Below are 25,190 nucleotides of genomic sequence, written 5' to 3' on the forward strand. Positions count from 1 at the left end.
TCCCCCACCCCGCTCCCCCGAATCTTTTCGGACAAGCAGGCAGTTACTCAAAAATGCCGATGCTCGCTCGAGTAATTTCCTTAACCGAGCATGCTCGCTCATCTCTAATTGTAAGCTATTAATGAAAAATTCATAGGGCTGGACAATCCCTTTAATATAGTCAGATTCTTTTTACCCTTCCTCGCAAACTTCATACAATTATATTTTGAATGTATTAAATGCTTTATTTTACAAATATTAAGGCATGCTTATCTTTTTAGGTACATTTTTGGAATAAGCTTTCGTGTCTATGCTTGAGTAAATAACCGTATCCTCAATATTACTTTTATCCTTTATTTTTAGGTAGTTTTCCCCTTTGTAGGCTCCATCTCTTATTGTCAGCTTTTTGCTAAGCTCAGCTCCAGGGTGGGTACTACCTGCTATGATTCTATCCTATACTCAGTAACACAGTGCCTGCGTTTAATTAACCAGCAGAGTATTGTCATCAGTGTCCTTGGTGAGCTCACTGTATTCTCTCAGCCTCAGAAGTATGATCAATCACCTGCTCCTCCATGAGACATGAATACTGTCAGCCTGTCTGCAGACCACTACACCCCCACTTGTTCCATAGACACAGTAGCAGGAAAATGTATAGGGCATTAGAACTAAGATTTTATAGTGAACAGATAAGACTATGTTACTTTTAATCAAGCATTGGTGTGAGGGTCTAATACTAGGAGATGGTCTGTTCAGCAGGAAAACTAGCTTTCCTCCAAAGTTGTATTGCATGTGTACAGACAGACTTCTTGCACCCCACAGACACTCTGCAGCTCTACTCTGCGCAATATAATCCCTTCTGACTTGTAAATCTCATGGCTGTGGTGCTTCTTCAGTGAGTGCATAGAGTCTAAACAGGTACAAACAACGGCTATAGCAAGAGGAAAGAGCCATCTGATAAATGGACAAAACTTCTCAGTAATAGGATGTGTTACAAAGTATAATATCTTTGTACAGATTTATGGTAAAGAATATAAAGCTTATCCCCTTAGTGACCACCCCATAGTGTTTTTATGTCCTACTTTGCTGGGCTTTAATCCCCAGGAACGTAAAAACATTCTGCCACTAGAGATTAAATCCCTGCAGTCTGAGGACGTGACAGCTCCATGCTGTTGGTTACCAGAAGTGGCTGACAACCTGGAGCTGTCATGGGGGCCGTAGGAAGTCCCCCGGGTCACACAATCGCCGGTATCCACTGATACCAGCAATCATATTAAACTCAATATAAAGTAAAATAAAGTTAAAGGGGTTGTCCCGCGCCGAAACGGTTTTTTTTTTTTTCAATAGCCCCCCCGTTCGGCGCGAGACAAACCCGATGCAGGGATAAAAAAAACCAAAACAGATAGTACTTACCCGAATCCCCGCGGTCCGGCGTCTTCATACTTACCTTGTGAAGATGGCCGCTGGGATCTTCACCCTCGGTGGACCGCAGGGCTTCTGTGCGGTCCATTGCCGATTCCAGCCTCCTCATTGGCTGGAATCGGCACACGTGACGGGGCGGAGCTACGAGGAGCCGCTGTCCGGCACGAGCGGCCCCATTCAGCAAAGGAGAAGACCGGACTGCGCAAGCGCGTCTAATCGGGCGATTAGACGCTGAAGATTAGACGGCACCATGGAGACGGGGACGCCAGCAACGGAACAGGTAAGTGAATAACTTCTGTATGGCTCATAATTAATGCACAATGTACATTACAAAGTGCATTAATATGGCCATACAGAAGTGTATACCCCCACTTTGTTTCGCGGGACAACCCCTTTAAAGTTTTAGTTCTCCTTATGGATTGAATCCATAAAGGGAGGTGAGGATACTCACCCCCATCCTCCGCAATGTCCCGTGGCGTTCTCATTTTCTAGGACCTGACACCACTTTTCTGCACATGCGCACAAGATGTCATTACGTCACAAAAAGAAAAAAAAGTTTGTTTCATCTCCTCTCACAGATCATATCTGTGAGGGGAGATGAAATTATGTACCCAAGGCTCCTGGATTTATCCACGGACCTTAACCTGGCTTCTGCGCATGAGCCTTTCGCCAAAATGGTGGACGTATGTGCAAAAGCTGCGGATTTAGGCCGGTAATGTAAAATCTCCCCACTCATAGCTACCAAACATAGCTTGGAAAGGTCAAGAATACCAAAAGAATATCTACATGTGCTTCATCAACTACATCAAGACCTTTGACTGCATCGACCATGACAAGCTATGGCACACCCTACAAGAGCTGAGTGTATCGGCACATCTAGTCAAGCTGATAAAATCAGTTTATACCAATCAAGAAGCCAGTGTGAACACAGTATGGGGACACAGATTGGTTTGGAATCAGCAAAGGCATCCAGCAGGGCTGCATCCTCTCACCCTTCTTGTTTAACCTATATGCGGAAGTGATCATGCTGTAAATGGACCTTGACGAATTGGAAATAAGTGGCAGAAACATCAACAATCTCCATTACGCAGATGACTAAACTCTGCTTGCAGAAACAGAAGCAGGTCTGAAGCAGCTGAGTTGTAAGACTAAAACTGAAAGTGAAAAAATGGGCCTCTACCTGAATATAGAGAAGGCAAAAATGATGACAACTGCCATTATGAAAAATGGCCAAATTCAAATCAATGAGGCCATAGAATATGCGTGAGATTCATCTTCCTTGGTTCAAAAATTGTCCAGGCTGGAGAATCTATGCCAGAAATAAAACATAGGATAGCATTGTGGCAAAGCGCGATGCTAAACATGGACAAAATCCGGAAAAGTAGGGATATCCGCATAGCAACTAAACACAGGATAGTGCAAACAATCGTTTTCCCCACTGCCATGTATGGATCTGAAAGCTGGACTGCAAAAAAAAGCTGATAGAAGGAGGATTGATGCGTTGGAGCTGTGGTTCTGGCGAAAGCTGCTGCATATATCCTGGACAGCAAGAGTAACAGAGAAGTTCTCAATCGCATAGGACCAAATATATCACTGGAGGGGAAGATGGCCTGGCTCAGGTTCACGTATTTTGGCCATGTAATGTGAGCAGAGTCGCTAGAAAAATCTATAATGCTTGGACAGATCAGTGGTAAAAAAAGATCTGGCCACCAAAGAACACGATGGCTGATACTGTCAAAGCTGATACTGGTGTGGATATCACAGCAAAAATGAAAAACATGGAGGGAGGGAGCCTTTAGGGGCACTGAAGGTCATGAACAACAAAAACGGCTAACAACAACAACCAACCAACTATACTATCTGAAGTGAAGGATTTAACACCTTAAGGACACTTCTCTTTTTTTTATTTCTGTTTTTTCTTCCTCCCTTTCAAAAAAAAGCATAACTCTTATTTTTCTATTGATGTGGCTATTTCAGGGCTTGTTTTTTTCACTATGAGGTGTATTTTCCAATGGTACTTTTTAATGTACCATTAAAAAAATGCAATTCCATCCCCTTTGGGTTTGGGAGTCTTGTTTTCACAGCATGCACATTGTGGGAAAAAAATGACATAACTTTATTCTTAGGGACAGTATGATTATAAAAATACTAAATTTATATAGTACTACTTTAATAAAAAATAGAATATCTTTGGAAAAAAATAAAATTAATTTTCTGCCGCCATCTTGTCACAGCCATAACTTTTTTATTTTTCCATTGAGACAGTTGTGTGAGGAGATTGTCAAGTGCTTGTATTCAGCAAATTCCACCACTGTTATTAAATAAATAAAGTGACAGAGTGCATGTAGGACCACTGCTTCATTTATGAAGGTCCTAGCAGTTGGAGGCCACCATTCATAAAGTTATCCCCTATGCCAGAGATAACGTTAGATTTTGGTTCAGTTCCATCAAATGTATAGGTCTTACAGCTTTTTGTCATACTATATATGCTTTGTAATGTGCTATCTTCAATCAATGCTGCATCAGGCTTTGACTTTTGTTCACGGAGGTCTGGTGCTGCATTGGATTTTCCTCTCAGCTTTCTGTAGCACTGGTGGTAATGTCTATGGGAGTGTTCTGCTACCTGTTGCATTTGCTCAGTAATTAGGGAGGGCTTTTATTCCTATTTTGGCTGTGGACCTGTGCTGATTATCATCAGTCTTCATCTGATGGTTGTTGGAATCAGAGCTGGATCTTGGTCTCCTGTTTTACCCTGATCATCGCAAGCTAAGTACTGAGGTTCTTAGTGGTAGTTCTATTCTTACTTGTTTTTTTACTTTTATTCCAGATATGGACAGTGAGTGGCCAAGGATCATGGGTTGGGTGCGTTCTTATCAGGACGGAACATCAGGGACTATAGGCAGGTATGGTCTCTTATTCTGAGTCATATAGGGAAAGTTCCCCTCTCCATCTGTTATTCCACAAGTCACTTGTGGCAGCTTATGTTCTTTGTTCCGCTCTGTAAACATCGCCCAGGAACTGTTGGATGTACTGGTTTCGGTACATCCTGGTCATACGTGACATGTTATTTTCAGAAAACACTTGAGACGAAAAAAAATGATCAAACTGTAAAATTAGGGCGTAATTAGATCAATGCATATATTTTCCATACTTGCTATACGCTAGTTCAATACAGTGCAGATGACATTTTACGACGAAGGTTTTGAATAATATCATGACGCACAAGTGTTACATTCTGTGAACGAAATGCAATCTGTAGTCGCCATATGTACAAAGTAGCTTGATGGCACCAAGAAGAGCATTGAAATAACGTAGATGTGCTGATTAAGAGCGGATTATTTTAGTAAATTATTGTCTTTGTTTTACAGGGAAGTGTAGTGTCAGCTTTGATTACATTCAGCAAGGAATTTAAGACAAGTGATGAATACTAGTCTACCCAGGGGCTTTCCTGCTTCTTGTACGTTATCTCTCGACAGATACTGACTGAATTATTTATTTACTGGCAGAATCCCCTGATTGCCTGTACTGCGCCCACCTAAGATTCAGAAACAAGACATGTGTTCAGCTGACCTGGAAACAGCTGTGGCTTATATTCCAAGTCTAAAATTTCCTTTTCTCCATATTATTCCTACCACATGTTCGACTCCATCAAAAGTATTTAGATCTGAAAGTAGATATGTAACAATGTATAGCCAATGTTATTTCCTGCAGTGCATTAATGTATCGTACATTGCTTCCTAAGGCCGTAGAAAATCATTGCAATGGTCTCCTTCTCCTCTGTAACCGCAAGAAAATATGATGGATTGTTCATTATTCGGTATTTGATTTTTGTAGAACAATAACTGAACTGGATGTAAAGTGATTCTGGGAGAAGACATGGGATGGAAAGTGGTATGCTGGGATTGAGAAGGTAAAATAGGTATTATTCGCCACATTGCCAACTTCATGATGCACTGTAATCTGTTACACTGTCATGCTTGGTGGGTGAACCATGTTATCATACTGAATGTATTATTAACGGGCACAGCTCGAATGAAAATGATTCCCAAATGCTCAGTTATATTCTAATTTCTAAATCAACGGAAATATTCAAATATTCTGCAAAACCTGCCATTCTCTGCACTTTCTCTTTTTACCAATCTATCCTGATTTCCATGGCTCTTTTGTGCTTATTTAGGTGTAATAGCACATCATTTCACTAGTGTGTTGCTTAAATTGTACCTGCGGTTTTGAGGCACACAAGAATATAAATTAGGTAATTGCATTATTTGGAATTTAGCACGCTCTCTTGCTGGAAAGGGCTGCTCAAATATATAACAGAGGAGCTGGGGAAATCTAGAAAGCGTGTCTTTTCTCTTGGACCCCACCAGACTATCAGTTAATGTAATAAAACAGCCTGTAGCCCATTGAGTGACATCAAGGAAACGGCAGATAATTTGCTTGTGCCTTTCAAGCTCTAGTCTCACATTGCTCTTGCTTGCTGCCAGTGGACGTAGGAGCAGATAATGCAATTATTTGATTTATACCTTATACACCCATAAATTAGAGAAGTAAGAGCCCTCAGCAATCTGTCCAGCATGATTATATAATGCAATTGTCAAGGGGAGTGCATAGAAGTTATGGAACCCCATAGAAAAAGTTAGAATTGGCTCCCCCCTGCGCACACACTAAATGGTCAATGTAGAGCTTGCTGTAAAAATATGCTAGCAATAGAGATGAATGAACGTACTCGGTTCAGGTGTTTTTGGACTCGAACACCGCTTTTTCCGAGTAACTGACTACTCGGACGAAAAGATTCGGGGGGCGCTGGGCGGTGGGGGGCAGTGTGGTGGAGCGGGGGGTAGCAGTGGGGAACAGTGGGGAGCTCTCTCCCCCCCCCCACTCCGCTCTGCAACCCCCCCCCGCACCCCCGGCGCCCCCGAATCTTTTCGTCCGAGTAGTCAGTTACTCGGAAAAAGCGGTGCTCGAGTCCAAAAACACCCGAACCGAGTACGTTCGCTCATCTCTAGTTAGCAACAAACTGAGTGTTCTATATCCAACTCCTGTTCATGCAATTACCTGAGCTCGGGTGCCAGCAGCCAACAGTCGGAGTACTCTGGCCAACTGGAGCTGGGAGTGGCTGGAGATAGTCCACGCCAAGGAGTCACATTGTATTTTGGTCTTTTTAGGTTGTCGGTGGTGGGATTAATTTGTGGGTGGGATGCAGCAACAGCAACCCTGGAAGAAGCAGAGACATAGTGCTGCTACAGGCCGGGGGACCAGAAATGTCAGAAGACTTGCAAAAAGTAGAGCATCTCTCTTGTTTTTGGCCAGCTGAATCTTGTGACATTTCTGTCTACCAGCACAACAAAGAAATTAAGTATATGTGGGATGGCAAAGATGGGCAGGTGCTGATAATATAGATGGGCAGGATTAAGTAAATATCATCTGATTCTGAAGAGCAGGCTTTGATCAGAGGCATATCAAGACATAGCCAAGGCATGTTTGGCTTCCCCATTTCCACCACACAGACACCAATTTAGTGTAGGTCTTAGCAATTGAATACTCATTGATTAGAAAGTGATGGCATGCCCTAGTGATAGGCAATCCCTCTCTGTGGTATACCTCCTTTAAAGAGTCTGGGCACACCCTTTTAACTGGTTTAATTAGGAGAAGATGGACTTCCAATGTCAAACTTGACAAAGACTTTTGATCGTCGAAATATTGCTGCCTTTTTGTGTTGTGGAGGAATAAAGCACATCGATTGATGTTTTTTGCACATTCTATGCTGCCAGCACTTTATTACTATTTAGACTGATTTAGATCGAGGATTTGGGTTCCTTTCTGGTTGTGCATTTGTTACCCACCTTGCTGAATTCAGCTACCATGTCTGTGCTGCTGAAAAGATTTAGACCGTGTAGTATGACTTTCAAAGGGTGACAGTATTGGGAGGGAAGCTGCATTTTTTGGGGGAAGAATAGTTTTTGGTGGTCATTTTGAAATCTGCCATATTTAATTCAGCTTAGTTTTTCAAATGGGAAGGGAGTCATGTAATATAGCAGTCTCGGCTATAATTCATTTAGAAACACACTGGGAGTGTCAGTATTGCTCTATTTGTACTTGTTTAGGAGATAAGCGAGGGCAAAGTTTAACCAAGTGCTTTACATGCTTAAATGGCAGGAGGTTAGGGGAAAATTGTCCATTGTGGGAGAGTAAGTGGGCTGGAGACTGAAGGTAGACTGTCTATTGAAGGAAACATTGGTGGACTGGAGGCTGGAATGGATTGCTCAGTAAGAGAGGCAGTGGTCTGAAGGCTTAGAGATGTGCCACAGGACGTAAGGAGCAGTTGTGCAGAGAGTTGTCTTGTTCTTGTGAAAAAGTCTGTGAAGAGGAGTGTTTCACTGAACATGTAGGAATTATCATGGGGAGCAAACAATGAGCTATCCGAGTGATTGCTTGGTAGTCTGGGGCTAGGAAAGTCTGGCCATTAAATAGTAGAATAATAGGTGGCTTCCAGTGCTCTGTATGGGCTATGACTGAAGTGATTTGGGCTGAATTTATTGCCAGCCTGGGTGGGGTTAGCACTGGGAGAATTTTTTAAGGTTGTGGAGGATAAAGTCATTTTTTGGAAGGAACTGATGTGAGTTGGTAGGCACATAACAGGTGGAGCCTGTAACTCCGCCAAGTTGGGACTGTAAAAGATATGAACTTTGAGGGTACAAGCAAGTAAAGTAGTTGCAGTGAGGTCTAGTTTCCAAGAGGCCTGGAGTGTAGTCTGGTTAATTACGTCTCAATTGTGTCCTAGTATGGTCAGTCTTGTAGAGTAGAGCTCTTGGAAGTAACAGAAAAGGTGGTATGGTGAGGGCTCTTAAGCGTAGTGCCTAAAGCACAGGGAATGGCCTGTTTTGTAAAAACCTGAGGTGTTGGTTTGGTAGTTCAGCATTGAGAGTTAGCAGACTCAGTACAGCCAACACTTAGAGGAGTGGTGTAGTAGTGGCTGTTGAGACTAGGACCCAGGTTAGTGATGACCGATTACCAGTTGCATCAAGAGAAGTATATTTCAATGGGCGCCTGTGAGAAGCAGCATAGTTCATAAGAGGAGTTCCTATAAAGTGAACAAGGACCTGAGACAGAGATTGATGCACCTATTGAGTGTAAAATATTCTTTAGCTTGTGTCCAGGACCACTAAGCAAAAAGCACCTCCTTGTGTGAAATGTAACCACTATGATTTTGTGCCTCATCTGGCTACTATAACCATCAAGCCTATCATACTATTGTAAGTGAAGAATTAAGTAAAATTAATCCATTTGTACTGAATTCTGTATGTGTTGTCTTTTTAAAAGGCAATACTCAAGGAGCACCATGTACAACCTGGACCCTATGCTCTTATCTGGTAGTAGAGATGAGCAAGTACCCAAACGCTCGGGTCCTCGTTATTCGAGTCGAGGTTTTCATAAAATTCGAGAGCTCTATTCGAGTAATGAACCCCATTGACTTTAATGGGAGACTCGAGCATTTTTGTAAGGGAACCGACTGTTGCCGAGCTTTTTTTTTTTTTCTCTCTCTCTAAAACTGGGGCGGGGTCGAACACGGTGTGATGCTCGCTCGAGTATGCTAATACTCGAACGAACATCAAGCTCGGCAGAGTACGTTCGCTCAACTCTATCTGGTAAGTCTAAAAATTCTGCTATTAACCCCTAAATATTCATAAATGGCATCTTTTATGTGACATAATTTCCATAAGTGCACCATTTTATATAGCACACAGACACCAGCAGTATTATACAGGTACTGCACAAGACACAAAATCTGTATCTGTGTCTAAGTAAGCATGTGCACTTTGTCCATACAGCTAATTGTAGTGTCTGGACTCAATTGATGGATTGCACTTTAAAATGTATTCAAATCAAGGCTTTTAAGTCAAATGTGCTGATATTAATTGCATTGCAATTAATTATGTTTACATGATATTATTAGATTGCTTGATATCAACAAATCAATCTACATAACGTTTTCAGTGGTAGCGAGAGAGCGAAATCATCTCCTCTTCAATTTGCAAGCAATGGTAAAATAATCTTTTATTTGTGATGTTGGTAATCTGACGAACTGTCTGGCATTTTAATGAAAAATTAATATTAATCTCCTGGTGCTCTGGAGCCCAGAGGCACAATTTCAGCCTTCACTATTTCATTTAGTGTTATAGTGTAAGTAATTGACTGAGTCAAGAAGTCAGTGCTCGTGTAGCAGAAAGAGACAGATACATCACTCTGTGCTTATGCCTTCAGCCTCATTAGGAAATCTGATAACAAAACACTGCAATGAGGAAATTATATAACTAATTTAGAAACTGCTGCTTCCACCTCTGTAAATCTATTCCGAAAAATAGCATCCGATAGAACATTTGTGCCCCGTATAACAGTCCATTCTACTTCTTTTCTCTTATGAAACAACATGTAATAATAGATTACAAATACTCATTATAAAGCTGGACAGAGCATGAAAATTCCAATACACTGGCTAGTGCAGAATGAGCTAGAAAAATGGATGAGGAAGCAGTACGTTAACGTTCCATTAGTAGAGATTTACTGCAGGGTAATTATGGTATAGGATAACAAAAGATAACCATAAGGTTGACAGGAAAATCAGGTCAGTTGTACTCCATCCTGCTTCCTCATGTGAAAGCTACGCATTGGTTCCCTTCTCCACAGACATGAATAGAAAGCAATAGGGAAAGTTAATAGACCAATGGTCCTGTTCTAGATTTCGCCTATCAAAAAAAATGTTGCTCCCTCCTATACTTGAATAACAAGTGTGTTAGTATATACCGGCATGAGGAAAGCAGCCTTGTCTTGATATTTGCTATAGGGATCCTCTTCTTTCTTATATCCTATATTCTTGTTGGCCAATAATGACAACTAGAAAGTCATTATTTCAATCATGTAGAAATATTATGTGATGCCATCAATAGCACATTGAATGTATTACATTAGCTCAATGCTCAGCTTCTTCCGTACTGTCATGAATGTTTGGCATGGCGATACGTATGCCAGGCTACAACCCAATACTAAAAAGGTCTCCCCTACTATGAAAGGGAGGAATCGGGACAAGAGTTCTCCATTCTAGTGTTTATTGGGTTCATTGGGGTCACAATGGTTGGAGTCTCACAAACTTAGCATTTATTGCCAATCCTTTGGAATACCTCTTTGACCATTTACCCTTTCCAATCCACTGTCTGGCGTCTTCCTACATTCTGATTGAAGCTTGTACGCTCCAATGTCAGAAGACATCCGACAGGGTATTCTTACCATCTATTGCCAGCCACTCCGCTGTCAGAGCCTCTCTGACGCACTCACATTGGCTTTAACCAGCAGATGGCACCATTGTATAACAACAAAAAGAGAAAGCCTTTTAGAAAACTCCGAATCCAAAATTGGATTGGAAAGGGTTAGACATTGATATGAAATTTCCTGTTCTTATTTGTGGTAAAATCCACTTTTTGAACTATTCATGTTTCAATTCCTTATCCAAAGAGCCTATTTTTTTTCTCTCTTTGTGTTCTCTTGAAGAAGTTTTTTATCTCATTGCTAAAGGGTCGACTGTAGCTCCTGTGATTAACGCGGTTCTGTGAATAGAGCTAGAGTGCTTAGAGATCACTTCTGGCTGCCCATCTCTATTCACAGTAAACAGGTAGTCATTAGAGATGAGCGAACGTACTCGGTAAGGCCGATTTCGCAATCGAGCACCGCGATTTTCGAGTACTTCACTACTCGGGTGAAAAGTACTCGGGGGCGCTGTGGGGCGGGGCGTGGCGTGGTGGAGCGGGGGGTAGCAGCGCGGAACAGGTGGGAGCTCTCTCTCTCCCTCTCCCCCCCACTCCCCTCTGCAACCCCCCGCTCACCCACAGCGCCCCCGAGTACTTTTCACCCGAGTAGTGAAGTACTCGAAAATCGCGGTGCTCGATTGCGAAATCGGCCTTACCGAGTACGTTCGCTCATCTCTAGTAGTCATTCATATACAAACGACTGCCTGTTCGCATGGCTCAGCAGTCACTTGGTTTTCAGTCCAATGAAAGGAAATTAAATCCCTGGTGGATGGAAGATGAGACATAAAAGGGATAATAGACTTTTCTTCCTAGAGGAAGTTAAGACTCCACTGAAATCCAAAGTAGCCTCTAATAATCCAAAGTGGTGTTGTAGAGATCTGATTTTTCATTATTCAGGTACAACAGGAACAAACAAACAAACTAGACATATAATATGCATGTATACATTGCAACACTTTGTATACGATGCTTGATAAAAGAAGCAACCTGTGGGCCTCTGAAACGCGTTACATTGTATCCATGCATATTATAGGTTTAGTTTGTTTGCTTGTACACATAGTTATTTTTATCTCTGAGAAGTTAGAGATTTCTCACTCCATGCCCTGCCGGCAGCTGCCTGCGCACGGGGCGACTATTGCCAAAATTTTCTGTTTCCAGCTGTTATTTGGACAATACTCACCCCGTGTAAAGGTACCTTTAATAATGTATGAAAGAAAGAAGAAGAAACCGTTAAGCATTAAATATTATACTTTACTGTGTATTCAAAAGGATGTACTAGTCCTCTTAACATGGTGACTAGAGATGAGCGAGTATACTCGCTAAGGCTAACTACTCGAGCGAGTAGTGCCTTAGTCAAGTATCTGCCCGCTCGTATCTAAAGATTAGGGTGCCGGCGGCGGGGGAGAGCAGGGAGGAACAGAGGGGAGATCTCTCTCTCCCTCTCTCCCCCCCGCTCACCGCCGCAACTCACCTGTCACCCACACCAGCAGCTGAATCTTTAGAGACGAGCGGGCAGGTACTCGACTAAGGCACTACTCGCTCGAGTAGTCAGCCTTAACGAGTATGCTCGCTCATCTCTAATGGTGACTAGTACATGGCACAGAGATAGTTGTCACCTTGTGTCACGTGAGTTGGTGCAATAGAGAATGCATATTCATAGAGGGCAGTTCAAGTAAAGCCTACGATTCAGATTTATGTGGAAAGGTAATTACAATATCTAGAGAAAAAAACTGTTTCCAAAAAGTAGTGGTTGCATAGTGAAAATGAGATTTCTTAGCTTTTCCATTTATTTCATATCTGAGCGCTAATAATGTGGATTCCCCTATTTGCAAGCCATGTCGGAGGGAGGCATGAATGCATTTGTTGGATTAATGACCATTTATGATTTATACTATGTTTATAGATATTTCCAGCACTGTTGTGATCTTGTGAAGCTCTTTCTATATTTCACTGCGGTCCCCTCATCAATTTGTACTGTTTTGAATTTGAAAACCATCTGATTATCATTCTCCATATGAAAATACAGATGTGCAAACTGCTGTTTGTCAAGCACTTTATTCTGCTGGCAGGCTGGGCTGCTTCAGGACAGCCATCAAATATTTATAGTATGTGTTCTATCTTAGGCTGTAAAACCGTGTTGTAAAATGTGCAAGGGACACAGTAACTTACATAAGACATCAAAATCCAGGTTGAATTAACAATAAATTGAATTAATCCAATTCTACATGAAAAGAGATTATAGTTTATAAGAAAAAGGGCTAATCCCGGGAATCTAATTAAAATGTCGTTTTCAACTAAACCCGAAATTGAAACATCCTTTTTAAAGTATTACAATAAAAATTGCAAGTTATTGTAAAAGTGTCTAAATGTAGTCACTGTGTGAAAACGGGCCTTGGTGGTATGTGCCCAAGTTCAGGATGGCGCGGCGATGACAGATGGAGGCAGAGACGGCACATTTTTAGAAAAATATCTTTTAGGCTTCATTCACACGGGCGATACTGCACGGTTTTCATGGCAATGCAAAGCTATTTTGATTAGTAATTGCTTTTGTGAAATTGCAATTCTCATGGATGTGAGAGGACTGCAAGTGTTTCCTATTGACTTCAATGAGAAACATCACATTGCATAGAGATTGCATGGCATGCAAGTGCAATGCAATGTCTTTCAAGGTCTTTCATTAAAACCAATGGGCTAGGCTTTGGGAACACCCAAAGATAGGATATGCTGTGATTGTCGCCATCAGAATGATTCCATTCAAAAGAAGGAATTTCATAATCGTGCACATTTTGTGCGGATCGCACAAGACTCGTGCAAGAATATCGCTCATGTGAGTGCACCCTTACTAAACATAAATGATGGACATAAGGCATGGATTGTCTCCATAGGACGGTCAGCATACTTTTAACGTTACGTAATATACCGGTAGCATAAATTCTTTCTTAAAGTGATAGTATTCTTAGAGCGACAAAACTCTTAATATAGGCTCCATGACACTAAATATCCGCTGCTGGTGTCTACCGCCATAATAAATTTGTCAGCATCAAAAACCCCATGAGATACTCCTGGCAGTAGCAAGGCTCATGGAGTTCTCATCACTTCTTCCCATAACTATCAGCATCTTTTGTCCCTTCTCATTACTGTGGCATAACCGCTAAACACATTATCATCATGGTCATAGGCCCTGACCTCAAATGTCCCCTAGGAGCAACGTTCCTATCTACTGAATGCGCCAAACATTGCAGACGTAGCTTAAATATCCAGAGCTCATCACGCACAATACTGGCAATTTAACTCCCAGGTCACAATACTCAAGTCACAATGAGTCCTTTTCCCCTTCCCTGGCCATGGATTTCACGGGACAACATATTTTGGGTTGAAGTCCGCTAATGCTTAAATGAAACATTTTTGCTGCTTCACTCTCCTACTGCATTTTCCATAACAAATATTCTGCATTGCTGCCACGGTGTCCGGTGTTGCGGGAGGGAGTTTCCCCCCCCCCCCTTCTTCCATGTGCTGTGGGTCACTTCTCCCCAAGAATTTGGCCCATTACCCATCTTCTACCCTCCTTAACTGCGGGGCTCTTGCTTTTCTCCCTCTCTCTCCTTCTGGACAGCTCCCCAACTTGAGGAGAATGCCTGCTGCTGTACTAGGCCTGCAATGGCCATTGGCATGACTCCAATGCCTGCTGGTGCTGTCTCTGCCAGCAAGCTGTCTGCCTGCCTCTGCTGCATCCACTTCTCTGCACCAGTGATGCAGCTTCTCTATATTTATCTTGCACCCCTGTGGTGCCAAAATGCTTCTCCGATACTTGGGGATGTTGGTTGGACTATCCTCACTCATTTTACTTTCAAGGGGCCAATATTCCGAGTGACGATGCTCCAATGATTGTCACTACTCACATCCTATGGGAGGCAGAGTCTCCTGCATATAGCCTCACTGAGACTCACCCAAAATGGCACAGACCAGGGTACTCTAATACGGTGCCTGAGGTGCTTAGACTCTCCTGATTTGCATCCCCCCCCTGGCTATGGCTCAGGCTGGCAGAGATGAGGCTTGTACAGCAGCACTATGGCGCTTTACCCAAGCACAGGCAAGCGTCGGTCTCCTCTTACTCCTTGCTCCCTTTCTAGGCCAAGTACTGGACCGTAGGAGTGGGGCTTGAACTTGCAGTTAGTGTCTGCTCTGATGGAGTGGCTGCATGCTGCTATCCATATAGCCACTCTCACACTGGCGTCTGTAAAAATGCCATGCTTTAAACGCAACGTTTTTGAACAGTGTTTGCAAATGCATTAAACAGCATTCATCAGTGGTTTTTAGTGCGCCCCACCATTGCAATGGGTGATAAGATGTGTTAAAAATCGTTAAAACGTACTAAAACAGAGCAGACAGTTTTCGAGGTATACTGTGTGCAAATGCGCGGCTGAGAAGCCTCATTGAAATCAATGGAGGCATTTTAGAGCGTTAAGCTGGGCGTTTGAAACATGGCGCTAATCACTATCAAAAAATTGCGTATGTGAGAGCGACCCAAGGGGTAATGGGGCATCGCTATCTCCTTTTAACTGTTTCACTGGATCCTGATTTACAATTGATTTCTATGGCTCTATATAAGAATATACACCTTGTATTGGACAGTATGCAGACAAAGGGCCATTTCACACACCTGATTGCAGTTCCGATTCTTGCTGAATTGCGGGAATGTGAACGATAACTATTCAATTTAAATGCGGTCTCCAACTGAATGATGAACGATATTTCATTTATTGTTCAGTTTCAATAGGCATAAAAATTAAATGATATTGGCCTGTATAAACACGCTATCGTTCTAAGAGCAACGGCCTGTTTACTGTGAATAGAGGCGCGTGGACTTTACATCGTTTCGGCCAGCTCCACCTCCTTTTACTGATCAATCCTCGTTCCTGTGTGAAAGCAAAAGAGGGATTATTGCTGGGACAACCATCGGTCGCTAAAGTGCCCAATAGTTGTCCCATGTACAGCACCCTCAGGCTTCATACCCACGAGCGCATATACGCCACGTTTTCACGCCTGGGCGTTTACAAGGTACCCATGTAAAGCATTGGTTCGCAATGCATTCGTTCACATGGGTGATTATACGTTATGTAAATACGTCAGCGGGGTGAACAAAAGAACATATACGCGGCTGGTGCATATACGCTCAGCCAAAACATAGTTCTAGAACTATGTTTTGGCCAATATACGTCGGCGGGTCCAATAGACTCCTATGGGAGCAGGAAAAGAGAAGGGAGGGGGAGGCATTTTGCAGTGTCCAACTCTGTGAAAAGCTTACAGTTGTCTCTATATAGGCACTGGAAGGCATCCCGACGATTTTGGCAAAGCGAGGGTTTTCCGTGGTGCGGGGTTTTCCCTCGCGGTAGTGTGAATGGATGAAAAAAACGCTGACCATGATTGTGAAAAACGCCCGTTCAGGTGCTTATTCGGAGCTGGCATAAAAACATAAAAACGCGGTCGTGGGAAAGAGCCCTAAGGCTCTACTAACAGATCTGAAGATAAGCAAAGACAGAGATGTCTGGCAGCTGTTTTAAAGAAACCTGATTGTAAGGTTATTGACATAGAAAGAGAAGGCTACAGTCAGCTGTATAGGAGGATTAAAAGTTTTATATTGTGGGATATGTTAAACTTCCAGATGTTTTTTGCTAGGTTTACATAGGAACGGAAGGTCCCAAGGTGGTATATGGCCTGGACAATTGCCCTTTCAATCCTCCATATAGTCTAGCCTTGATTTCATTGCTTACATTGTTATAAGATTCAGGAGAGATGTAATAAATCTGTTATGGTCCTTTAAGATCTGTTTTCATTTCTCTATTGATTTGGTCTATCAGATATCCTTTGTTACAGTACAGAATAGCTAGACTTACTATATGCTATGCAGTTTATACTGTCCAAAAAGCTGCAAATGTAGTGGACCAAAACCAACGTAAGTGTAAATTGATCCATAAAGGGGTTTTCAGGGTCATATACTATTGATGACTTATCCTCAGGATAGATCAATCAATAGTTGATCAGCAAGGGTTTGCCACTTGGGAACAATGCCAATCAGCTGATCACTGGGCCTACTGTTAGTGCCACCAGCTATTGAGATCATCAATAGTAAAAGTGCCAGCAAACCCCTTTAAAGGGTATGCACAGTTCTGTAACACTTTTTGTGCTTATTGTATCTAAAATAAAAAAACAAAGTAACATGAGTGGACTACACATGGGATTATGTTGAAGGTTTGAAGGAGATAAGTGACATTTTGATCCATTTTTCCTCTAATCATTTGAGGGCGATGACTATTTCATTGGGTACTAGAAGACATCTTTTTATATGCTGTGTAGCAACACAAACATTAGCATATATTCTGGAGCCTTGCTGTAGGTATGACAAGTTCCTATGGTTGAGTTCCCTGGAGCCATAGGTATTTGTATGCTGCCATACGATGCAGTCATATAGAGATACTTGAATTTAGAAGTAGTGCTTCTATTGATAAATATCTCTGAAATACAGCAGTGCAACACTTTTTTGCCAATGTTTTGCCAAAGCTAAACTTTTTGCTAAACTTTCTCTCTAGATAAATAGTACAAAAGAGGCAACACTTTCAAATATAATAACCATTTTTCATAGAAGTTTTCTTCACTTTCTCACCTTGCTTAACTTCTTTCTTCTTTCCAAAAAGTAGTAGCATAGCTATTCTTAACTGGCTCTTTAGTGGGTTTTTCATTTTATAATAGCTCTGCCTATTCTCACAGCCAAATATATGCACTAAACTAAAGTTCTATAATGAAATATTAAGCAAATATACAAGGTAGTGCAGAAGTAGTTCTATCGTTCTTAATGTAATGCAAGTACAAACCCCGCTTAATGACAAAGTGTAACAAAGGGAAACGGAACATTCAGAAAGTAAGGCTAATTTCACATGGTGAGTGCAATTTTGGGACGTAAAACTAGGCCCCATATCACGCTCGCCAACATGCCATGTCCCTGCAGATGTGAGGTGTGTTTGTGTTAAAACCACCTTTCAACACTTCAGGGAAGTAGCGATCGCAAATTGTTTCTATGGTTTTTTATGGGTAAACCTCACATCGCACTCACATACACCTCGCACGCCATGTGATGCTGTGCCGGCCCCATTGAAAGCAATGGGCGATGCTATAAAAAGCCTTCTGAGGGAACGCCCAAAGATAAGACATGCCGCTCATGTGTATGACCCCATTCAAAAGAATTGGGTTCATATTTGTGCAAGATTTCTGTGTGAAAATGGCCTACATCTAATGTTTTCAACATATTGATCAACCATTGCACCCTCAAGATCAATGCAAGCTTGGCGACGATAAGCCACATTTTCGCATGCATTCCTACACACTTCAACTGGACTGTTATCGAATTCCTCAGTGATAGCAAGTTGCAATTCACCAACTGTTCAAATGTGATTTGTGTACACTCAATCCTTAAAATAGACCTAAAGGAAAAACTTAGGTGGGGTAAGACCGGGGAAGAAAGATGGCCAGTCCTCTGGCCAACATCTGCCTATTCAATGCTCTGCAAATGTCCTATCCAATCAGTCACAAGTAGAGATGAGCGAGCACCAAAATGCTTGGGTGCTCGTTACTCAGGACGAAATTTTCGCAATGCTCGAGAGTTTGTTTCGAGTAACGAACCCCATTGAAGTCAATGGGCGACCCGAGCATTTTTGTATATCGCCGATGCTCGCTAAGGTTTTCATTTGTGAAAATCTGGGCAATACAAGAAAGTGATGGGAACGACACAGAAACGGATAGGGCAGGCGAGGGGCTACATGTTGGGCTGCATCTCAAGTTCCCAGGTCCCACTATTAAGCCACAATAGCGGCAAGAGTGGGCCCCCCCCCCCACTGTCAGCATAAAGATCGTTCTCCTCTGCCATAGCTGTAACAGCTGTGGCAGAGAAGAACGGTGTTAGCCCATTGAATTCAATGGAGCCAGCAATACAGCAGGTTCCACTGAAAGCAATGGGCTGCCCGCGATCGCGGGATGAATTGTCGGGAAGGGCTTAAATATGTAAGCCCTTCCCTGCAATTCATCCAGAAATGTGTTACAATAAAAATATATACCGGCGTATAAGGCGATGGGGCGTATAAGACGACCCCCCAACTGTCACCTTATACGCCGGGAATACAGCGGAGCAAAGAATAAAAATCATTACTCACTTCTCCTGGTGTTCTGCGCCGCTGCTGCAGGCTGTCGCTCCCTCCTGGTCCCCGGCAGAGCATTGCTTTCTGGACGCAGTGGTTGAAATCCCCGCCTCCAGAAACACACGTGCCTTCAGCCAATCACAGCCATTCAATGACATCATTGTCATTGGCTGTGATTGGCTGAAGGCACGTGTGTTTCTGGAGGCGGGGATTTAAAGCCCTTCGTAGAGAAAGCAATGCTCTGCCGGGAACCAGGAGGGAGCGACAGCCTGCAGGAGCGGCGCAGAACGTCAGAGGAAGTGAGTAATGATTTTTATTCTTTGCTCCACTGTATTCCCGGCGTATAAGGTGACAGTTGGGGGGTCGTCTTATACGCCCCGTCGCCTTATACGCCGGTATATATTTTTATTGTAACACATTTCTGGATGAATTGCAGGGAAGGGCTTATATATTTAAGCCCTTCCCGACAATTCATCCCGCGATCGCCGGCAGCCCATTGCTTTCAGTGGAACCTGCTGTATTGCTGGCTCCATTGACTTCAATGGGCAAACATCGTTCTTCTCTGCCACAGCTGTTACAGCTGTGGCAGAGAAGAATGATTTGTCTTCTATATGTTCTCAATGGGGTCGGCGCTGCTGCCGCCGGCCCCATTGAGCGCATATAGAGAAGAGAACAGAAATCGCAGATCGCACATAGGTGCGATCTGCGATTTCTATGGCCTAAGAAGGACCGTTGGGGTTCTTGAAGCCTAAAATCACTCCTAACGCTCTCCCTATAGCAGCTCCGGCATCAACAACACTTTCCCTGAACTATGTCAGAATGCATCTGTGGCGAGCCGCGGGAGGGGCAGATTTTAATACTCGGGTGACACCTAATCTCGCCAGCCACTCACTGCAGGGGGGTGGTATAGGGCTTGAACGTTGCAGGGGGAAGTTGTAATGCCTTCCCTGTCTTTCTATTGGCCAGAAAAGCGCGCAAATTTGTCAGGGAAAAAAATGAAAGTAACCCGAACATCACGTGGTGCTCGTTACAAGTAACGAGCATCTCGAACACCCTAATACTCGAACGAGTATCAAGCTCGGACGAGTATGCTCGCTCATCTCTAGTCACAAGCATAATGAGTTGGGATACTCTTCTGTTGCCACCACATGTTGTTTAAAATATCCCAATCCTGGATGATGGGATGAACAGTGCATTGAATGTGCTGAAACGTGGCTTGGAAAACTTGAAAGTGATGCAAAGTTATAATGAGAAAGCTGTGGACCGATGAGGGTAAGTTCCATGAGTCCGGAGACGTTAGCAGACACAACTATGTTTATTGGCAACCAAAAAACATTTGGTGGTAGCAGGATTGACCCCCAGCTCATTATTCACTCTGTGTTCATGACTAGTTAGACATTTCGAGAGAGTTGGATAGGCAGACGTTGGTTGGTGGACTGGCCGGCTCGCTTCCTGCATCTTACCTCACTTGACTTTTTCCTTTGGCGCTATCTTAAGGATAAAGTTTACATGCATCGTATTTCAACAGTTGACAAATTGAAGCCAGTTCAAATGTATAGGAGAGCAGATGAAAGTGTGGTTTATGGGTCATTATTGCCTAAAAGAAACCTAGAAGCAACAGTCACATATGTTTAAATCCAAAGTGTGACTTTACTCCAGTGATACAACCAGTCTTTTTCGATCAATGGGTATTTTAGACAGTATGAAATGTTCATTTCTTTGTAATAAACATGAATAAGCCATTGAGCAAATGTGTTATTCTCTGCTTAATTATTTTAAATGTAGCACTGTGTCGTAAACTACAGCATTATTTTCTGACCGCCTTAATCTTGAAACCATTAGCAAAATCTAACACGTATGCAAACAATGTAGTCCTAGTCTTCATGGGATAGCCCTGAAACAAGAACAGGTCTTGATGGATGAAAAGTTCCATGGACTTGAGAACTTCTCTGGTTGGTTGGGGGTCGAAGGACATTGTACGGTTTGATGTATTTAATTAGCAAGAGCTCTGCATGTGTTTGTTCTCATGAGACTAATTTTTAAACAATATGTTGAGATAATTGGTCAGTTCACTTATGAAGCAGACACACTGGAGCCCTATACGTATGTGTGGGAATGCTGGGTGGATATCAAATTTTACGAATACTTTGGTGTTTATTACTGACATTTTTGTTTATTCCCAGTGGTGTTTTAGGCAAATGTAACTGTACTCAGCTGAATACATTTACTCTACAGCCTTACGAAATATCAGGCTATTAGTTGGTGCAGAGAAGGAAGTTTGTAAAGCAAACTACTCTTCTTCATGTTATCCACCCTGAATTATTGACATTCTTTATAATAGAAAACGCACCTCCAAAGTGGGCGTTAGTGTATGGAGGAGTGCAGCAGATTTTTGTTTCTTGCACTCCTCTATGTATAGAAATGGCGCCGTTTCTGGAGAACAGCAAACATCTAGCCAATAGAATAAGACGCATCCACAATAACTCCCAACCAGCATTATCATCACTTTAATAAAAATGTCACATTGTAAGCAGCATACAAATAGAACCCTGGGTACCGGTTGTCTAGGTGCAGCCCTATGTGTCTTGTGGTATAACGGGAACGCAAATGTCAAACACCAATTAGCAGCAATTTGTCACCTTTTGTAAATGTTTCAAAGCAGTCTGTAGACATTTATTAAAGATCTGCAAATACATTTCAAAATGCTTCATTTGTTATGTCAACTGGAAGGCATTAAGTGGTATCTAAAATCGTTTAAAGATTTATCGATGTGAATTAAAATACTCTTTCATAGTAATTTGGAGGGCTGCATAAGCCATATTACAAATATCACAAATTAAGTATAAAAGGGAAAGCAAATTCTCAAGCGATTCCGAGAACGCTATCTATTCTGCAAAGATACAGATACGGCGTGTTTGGTAAAAAAAATTAACTGTTTTTTGACAGAGAAAAAGTTTTCCCTTTTTTGAATGCTCATTTTCTTTAATTTCTTATTTCCGTTGATTTCTGTTGATATATATTGATTATTTTCCAAGTTTCTACACAAGATTTATCTAAGCAGTATTTTTTTAAGGTTAAATAGGGGAACATGGAAAGAAATGGGAAAACATATAATTTTGCATGGTTATTCATCAAAGTCTTTAAGAGAATGTATCATCATCACCCTAGATACATTCTTTGTAAACTATTCAGTGCTCATTCTGTCTCTGTTTGTAGTGTGAACAGGTACTATGTGTGGTGGCTGCAAAAAAGGTTGCTGTTGTCTGACTCCTGGTTAGTGTAGGGACTAGTGGTATAGCCAGGAGCCATGAAGTGGCCCACTAGCTTCCATATTGTGATCAAAATGTCAACTAATACCTGGCATTTATAGCTTAACACCTGCTATTAGCATTTGCATTTTAGCTGCTGTATGGTGTGATTTCGGCTCTGTGTGTCAGCTTACTCTGTCCAGTTGTCCCTGTTGTGGTGGCATGTTTATGTGTCCTATCCTGGATGCATGCTTCCTAGGAGCAGCTAGGGCCCAGATTCGAAGACCGCTGGGCTGCCCTTTATAGGGGCGATGTCCCCACCCAGGTAGGTCTGTGTCACTAAACTTAGAAGAAGGTAGGGAGAGGTGTATATCCATGGTAGTTCACCTTGTGTTTCCCTAAACCCGTGCTTTCGGGGCACGTTCGTGTGGGCCCAATGCTTATTCGCCCACACGACCGTAACACCTGTGTCTGTCAGAACCATTTCCAGGATCTTGGCTGAAGGACATTTGGTCTTATGGTACCCATTACGGGTACTGCCTTTGACACCCACCTACTATCACCTCCGTTTGCAGTGGTGTCGTGAATGACAAAACTGGACTGCTACAGAGTAGAACTGGGTTGTTTTCAGCAATGAATCCAGGTTTAGTTTGGGCACTGACAACGGCCATGTTTATGTCTGGAGACCTAGGGGTAAGTGCCTTAATCCTGCCTTTGCTGTATTGTGATAGACATGATGATTAGTTAGTATAAAATGTCTATCGATTTGTACTAAATTAGACGTATTATGTGTGTTTTGTGACTTCAGCCTAATGTGGAACTCTGCTGCATAAGGAAAGAGTTAAATCACAGTGTTATGTTATTGCTCGTGTCCATCTTGAGTGTTTTCCCAGTCCTCCCCATCCCCCACACAGAATCTTCTTCAACAAAGAGATATCTACTTTCAGTTTCAGATTTGAGCACATGTTTGTAAGACAAAGACTTGCTTATACATTGGAGTTGAGAGAAGGTGGGCAGGGGGGAGGCGGGGAATTCTATATAACCCAGCGAATAAGAATATATATATGTTACTGATGTAATCTGGTAAACGCCCATAAAGGGCAGGTGTTATGCTTTTTAATAAAAGGGCCTGTCTGGATGTTTCTCCCAGAAGAGCCATTTTGAGCATGAGATTGATACCTCGTGTTTGACTTGGTCAGTGTGCGCATACTGCTTCTACACAATTAGGAAGCTACAAAATACCCCGAAACCTGCTGGAGAAAACCATAATCCAGATCAGTATCACATCTTGCATCAAAGCTAGAGGCTGTGCAACAGGGTACAAGAGCCTCCATGCACACTCATATGACATCTTGCACCTAAGCTAGATGTGTCCCAATAGGACACTAGAGCCTCCATGCCCGCCCATATTACATCTTGTATGCAAGCTAGAGGCAGTCCAACAGGGTAGTAGGACCTCCATGTCTGCCTGTATCACATCTTGTATCCAAGCTAGAGGCAGTACAATAGGGTACTAAAGCCACCATGCCCGCCTGTATCACATCTTGTATACAAGCTAGAGGTGGTACAAAAGGGTACTAGAGCTTCCATGCCCGCCTGTATCACATTTTGTATACAAACTAGAGGCAGTCCAACAGGGTACTAGAGCCTCCATGTCGGCCCGTATCACATCTTGTATACAAGCTAGAGGCGGTACAACAGGGTGCTAGAGCCCCCATACCTATCCGTATCACATCTTGTATCCAAGCTAGAGGCGGTACAACAGGGTACCAGAGCTTCCCTTCAAGTGGTCAGTAGAGATGAGCGAACGTACTCGTCCGAGCTTGATACTCGTTCGAGTATTAGCGTGTTCGAGATGCTCGTTACTCGTAACGAGTACCACGAGATGTTCAGGTTACTTTCACTTTCATCTCTGAGACGTTAGCGCGCTTTTCTGGCCAATTGAAAGACAGGGAAGACATTACAACTTCCCCCTGCAACGTTCAAGCCCTATACCACCCCCCTGCAGTGAGTGGCTGGGGAGATCAGGTGTCACCCGAGTATAAAAATCGGCCCCTCCCGCGGCTCGCCACAGATGCGTTCTGACATAGAGGAGGGAAAGTGCTATCTTGTTGGAGCTGCTATAGGGAGAGTGTTAGGAGTATTTTAGGCTTCAAGAACCCCAACGGTCCTTCTTAGGGCCACATCTAACCGTGTGCAGTGCTGTGGAGGCTGCTTTTTGCAGTGTTGCACATTTTTTTTTTTTTGGTATATCGGCCGTGCAGAGCATTGCGCCCTGCAGTAATACTTCAGGGCCAGAAGCGCTTAGGCAGGGACAGAAGACATATTGATTGAATATAGGCAGTGGGCCTTTGCAAAAAAATTTGTGGGAAAAAATCTATTTGGGCTGCCTGTGAGTGTCCTCAGTGTTCTGGGTCTGTGCTGGGTGTAGTAGTTCTCCAAATTCATACGCAGCCAGCTAAGTGTTACAGCAGGCTTGCGCAAAATTATTTCCTGGCGTTCCGTAAGCGAAGTCAGCCTCCAACCACAGGCCAATAAGCGGCACATTTAATTACAGCGTTCTGTTTCTGCACTACTGGTAATACAGCATGCTGAGGGGTAGGGGTAGGCCTAGAGGACGTGGACGCGGGCGAGGACGCGGAGGCCCAAGTCAGGGTGTGGGCACAGGCCGAGCCAGTGCGGTGGCCCGGGGTAGAGGCAGGGCCAGACCGAATAATCCACCAACTGTTTCCCAAAGCGCCCCCTCGCGCCATGCCACCCTGCAGAGGTCAAGGTGCTCTACAGTGTGGCAGTTTTTCACAGAGACGCCTGACGACCGACGAACAGTGGTGTGCAACCTTTGTCGCGCCAAGATCAGCTGGGAGGCACGACCACCAGCATGCGCAGGCATATGATGGCCAAGCACCCCACAAGGTGGGACGAAGGCCGTTCACCGCCTCCGGTTTGCACCACTGCCTCTCCCCCTGTGCCCCAACCTGCCACTGAGATCCAACCCCCCTCTGAGGACACAGGCACTACCGTCTCCTGGCCTGCACCCACACCCTCACCTCCGCTGT

The sequence above is a fragment of the Eleutherodactylus coqui genome, chromosome 5, assembly GCF_035609145.1.
Source record: "Eleutherodactylus coqui strain aEleCoq1 chromosome 5, aEleCoq1.hap1, whole genome shotgun sequence".
Taxonomy (NCBI): Eukaryota; Metazoa; Chordata; class Amphibia; order Anura; family Eleutherodactylidae; genus Eleutherodactylus; species Eleutherodactylus coqui.